The following is a 5135-nucleotide window of genomic DNA, read 5'->3' as shown; positions in this document are numbered from 1 at the left end:
TTCACCTTCCAGTATGTTCAAGCCCTGATTGCTCAAAATCTTTTTCACTCCAGCCTTCTACCTCTAATTTGGTTTCCCACTTTTCCTCATTCCCTCGACCTGTGACATATATCCTCTTGGTCAATATTTCCTCACTCATTCTCTGCATGTGACCAAACCAATTCAGTACACCCTCTTCTGCTCCCTCATCCACCCTTTTTTTTCATTACTTTACATCTCTCTGACCCTTTCTTTACTTACTCGATCAAACCACCTCACACCACATATTATCCTCAAACATCTCATTTTCAGCACATCCCCCTTCTACGCACAACCCTCTCTATAGCCCACGCCTCACAACCATTTAACATTGATGGAACCATTATTCCTTCAAACATATCCATTTTTGCTCTCCGAGATAAAATTCTCGCCTTCCACACATTCTTCAACACTTTCAGAATCTTCGCCTTTTCCTCCACCTTGTGACTCACTTCCGCTTCCATGGTTCCATCCGCTGCTAAGTCCACTCGCAGATATCTAAAACACTTCACTTTCCCAGTGTTTCTCCATTCAAACTTACGTCCCCATTGACTTATCCCTCAACGCTACTGAACATATTAACCTTGCTCCTATTCACATTTACTTTCAGCTTTCTTCTTCCACACACTTTACCAAACTCAGTCACCAACTTCTTCAGTTTCTCACCCGAATCAGCCACCAGTGCTGTATCATCAGCGAACAATAACTGACTCACTTCCTGAGCCGTCATCCACAACAGACTGCATACTTGCCCCTCTCTCCAAAACTCTTGCATTCACCTCCCTAACAACCCCATCCTTAAACAAATTCAACAACCATGGATACATCACGCACCCCTGTCACAAACCAACTTTCACTGGGGACCAATCTCTTCTCTTCCTACTCATACACATGCCTTACACATCCTTGTTAAAAACTTTTCACTGCTTCCAGTAACTTGCCTCCCACACCATATACTTTTAATACCTTCCTTAATGCATCTTTATCAACTCTATATGTCTTCTACAGATCCATAAATGCTACATACATATATCTTGTGGAGGGAAGGGGAAAATTTGTAGAGTTTATCAGAAAAGAAGAGAGAATGTTGGGGAGAAGAGAGTGGTGACAGTAAGTTGAGCTTGGAAAGGAGACATGTCTGAGGAAGTAATAGGAGAGATTGAGTGCTGAAAGGCATAAGAAGAAACCAAATTATGTAAGGGGAGTGGTGGAGAAATGGAATGTATTTAGGGAAGCAGTGATGGCTTGTGCAAAAGATGCATGTGGCATGAGAAAGGTGGGAGCTGGGCAGATTAGAAAGGATATTGAGTGGTGGGATGAAGAAGTAAGATTGTTAGTGAAAGAGAAAAGAGAGGCGTTTGAACGATATTTGCAGGGAAGTAGTGCAAATGACAGAGAGATATATAAAAGAAAGAGGCAGGAGGTGAAGAGAAAGGTGCAAGAGGTGAAAAAAAGGGCAAATGAGAGTCAGGGTGAGAGAGTATCATAAAATTTTATGGAGGATAAAAAGAAGTTTAGGAAGGAGGAAAATAAAGTGCGTAAGAGAAGAGAACAAATGGGAACATTGGTGAAGGGGGCAAATGGGGAGGTAATAACAAGTAGTGATGAAGTAAGAAGGAGATAGAGTGAGTATTTTGAAGGTTTGTTAAATGTATGATGAGAGAGTGGTAGATATAGGGTGTTTTGGTTGAGATGGTGTGCGAAGTGAGAGGGTCAGGAAGAATGGTTTGGTAAACAGAGAAGAGGTAGTGAAAGTTTTGCGGAAAATGAAAGCTGGCAAGGCAGCAGGTTTGGATGGTATTGCAGTGGAATATATGAAAAAAGGGGGTGACTCTGTTGTTGATTGGTTGATAAGGATATTGAATGTATGTGTGGATCATGTTAAAGTTCCTGATGATTGGCAGAATGCATACATAGTGCCATTGTACAAAGGGAAAGGGGATAAAGGTGAGTGTTCAAATTACAGAGGTATGTGTTTGTTGTGTATTCCTGGGAAATTATATGTGAGGGTAAAGACATGTACAGAGCATCAGATTTGGGAAGAGTATTGTGGTTTCAGAAGTGGTTGAGGATGTATGAATCAGGTGTTTGCTTCCAAGAATGTTTGTGAGAAATACTTAGAAAAACAGATGGATTTGTATGTAGCATTTATGGATCTGGAGAAGGCATGTTAGAGTTGATAGAGGTGCTTTTTGGAAAGTTTTAAGGGTATATGGAATGGGGGGGTAGGTTGCTAGAAGCATTGAAAAGTTTTTATCGAGGATATAAGGCATGTGTATAAGTAGGAAGAGAGGAAAGTGATTGATTCCCAGTGAATATCAGTTTGTGGCAGGGGTGCATGATGTCTCCATAGTTGTTTAGTTTGTTTATGGATAGGGTGGTTAGGGAGGTGAATGCAAGAATTTTTGAGAGGGGTAAATATGCTGGGCTTGGGAAGTGAGTCAGTTGTTGTTCGCTGATGATACAGTGCTGGTGGCTGATTCGGGTGAGAAACTGTAGAATTTGGTGACTGAGTTTGGTAAAGTGTGTGAAAGAAGGAAGTTGAGAGTAAATGTGAATAAGAGCAAGGTCATTAGGCTCAGTAGAGTTGAGGGACAAGTTTACTGGGAGGTAAGTTTGAATGGAGGAAAACTTTGGAGGAAGTGAAGTGTTTTAGATGTCTGGGAGTGGACTTATCAGTGGATGGAACCATGGAAGCAGAAGTGAGTTTCAGGGTGGAGGAGGAGGCGAAGATTCTGGGAGCGTTAAAGAATATGTGGAAGGGGAGAATGTTATCTCAGAGAACAAAAATGGGTATGTTTGAAGGAATTGTGGTTCCAACAATGTTATATTGTTGTGAGGCATGGGCTATAGATAGGGTTGTGCAGAGGAGGGTTGATGTGTTGGAAGTGAAATGTTTGAGGACAGTATGTGGTGTGAGTTGGTTTGATCGAGTAAGTAATGAAAGAGTAAGAGATGTGTGGTAATAAAAAGAGTGTGGTTGAGAGAGCTGAAGAGGGTGTTGAAATGGATTTGACACATATAGAGAATGAATGAGAATAGATTGACAAAGAGGATATATGTTTCAGAGGTGGAGGGAAGAAGGAGAATTGGAAGCCCAAATTGGAGGTGGAAGGATGGAGTGAAAAATATTTTGAGCGATCAGGCCCTGAACATACAGGAGGGTGAAAGGCATGCAAGGAATAGAATGAATTGGAACAATTTGGTATACTGACAGGAGGGTGAAAGGCATGCAAGGAATAGATTGAATTGGAACAATTTGGTATACTGGGGTTGATGTGCTGTCAGTGGATTGAACCAGGGCATGTGAAGCAACTGGGGTAAACCATGAAAACTTCTGTGGTGCCTGGATGTGGAAAGGAAACTGTGGTTTCAGTGCATTACACATGACAGCTAGAGACTGAATGTGAACGATTGTGGCCTTTTTTGTCTTTTCCTGGCACTTCTTTGCTGGAGGGGGTTGGTTGATGGATGCTATTTCATGTGTGGCTGGGTGGTGATGGAATGGATGAAGGCAGCACGTTTGAATATGTACGTGTTTATATGTATATGTCTGTGTAAGTATATGTATATACATTGAATTGTATATGTATGTATATGTGCGTGTGTGGGCGTTTATTTATATACATGTTTATGTGGGTGGATTGGGCCATCCCTTGTCTGTTTCCTCGCGTTACTTTGCTAACGTGGGAGACGGTGATTAAATATAATAAAAAAAAATCAGAGTTGGAAGGATGGAGTGAAAAAGATTTTGAGTGATAGTGGCCTGGACATACAGGAGGGTAAAAAGTGTGCAAGGAATAGAGTGACTTGGAACGATGTGGTATACTGGCATTGACATGCTGTCAATAGATTGGTCCAGGGCATATGAATTGTCTGGGGTAAACCATGGAAAGTTCTGTGGGGCCTGGATGTGGAAAGGGATCTGTGGTTTCAGTGCATTGCACATGACAGCTAGAGACTGAGTGTGAATGAATGTGGTCTTTTTTTTTTCTGTTTTTGGAGCTCCATTGCTGGAGTGGTGGGGGTTATGCTATTTCATGTGTAGTGGGGCGGAGACAGGAATGGATGAAGGCAGCAAGTATGAGTATATACATGTGTATATATGTATATGTCTGTGTATTCTTATGTATGTATATGTTGAAATGTATATGTATGTATATGTGCGTGTGTTGGCATTTATATATAAGACATACATGTGGTAATAAAAAAGATGGTTGAGAGAGCAGAAGAGGGTGTGTTCAAATGAACTGGACAAATAGAAAGAATGAGTGAGGAAAGACTGACAAAGAGGATGTATAAGTCAGAAGTGGAGGGAACAAGAAGAAGCGGGAGACCAAACTGGAGGTGCAAGGTTGGAATGAAAAGATTTTGAGTGATCAGGGCCTGAACATAAAGGAGGGTGAGAGGCATACAAGGAATAGAATGAATTAGAATGATGTGGTATACCGGGGTCGACGTGCTGTCAATGGACTCCCACGTCAGTGATGTAGTGCATGGAAACAGACAAGGAATGGCCCAACCCAACCACATACATATGCATACCCTTTCATTTCTTATTCGATCAAACCACCTCACCCCACATATTGTCCTCAGACTGTACATTTCCAATATATCCACCCTTCTCTAAACGACCCTATCTATATCCCATGCCTTGTAACCATATAGCATTGTTGGAACCACTGTTCCTTCAAACATACCCATTTTTGCTCTGTAAGATAACATTCTTGCCTTCCGCACAATTTTCAACGCTCCCAGAACCTACTCCCCCTCCCTCACCCTGTGACTCACCTCCGCTTCGGTTTTCATCCACTGCTAAGTCCACTCCCAGATATCAAAAGTACTTCACTTCCTCCATCCTTTATCATCTCAGATAAGGATAGATTTGCTGAATGTATTGGTAAAAGATATGAAGGGCATACCTAAAGGGTTTGGGTTTCTATGTAGTTTAATATATCATTTGAAGTAAGTATGGCCAGTATGGAATAATTCTGAAAAGGTAAAACATTTAGATGGTGAAGCTCAGCTTCTACATGAGATTGATTCACACATGGAGAGAAAGGCTTGGCCTGATAATAGTTCATTCAGCTGTTCTTAAACATAAGGAGTGTGAATTC

The 5135-nt window shown here is 41.4% G+C and overlaps 1 protein-coding gene across 1 annotated transcript in view; it reads left to right on the top strand.

The window, feature by feature from the left end:
- Window positions 1-5135, top strand: part of Dcr-2 (Endoribonuclease Dcr-2) — a 173398-nt gene that overhangs the window by 44348 nt on the left and 123915 nt on the right.

The sequence above is a fragment of the Panulirus ornatus genome, chromosome 19 (genome assembly GCF_036320965.1).
Source record: "Panulirus ornatus isolate Po-2019 chromosome 19, ASM3632096v1, whole genome shotgun sequence".
NCBI lineage: Eukaryota > Metazoa > Arthropoda > Malacostraca > Decapoda > Palinuridae > Panulirus > Panulirus ornatus.
Note: the sequence above shows the minus strand (reverse complement) of the source record. Positions and strands in the feature narration are given on the sequence as shown.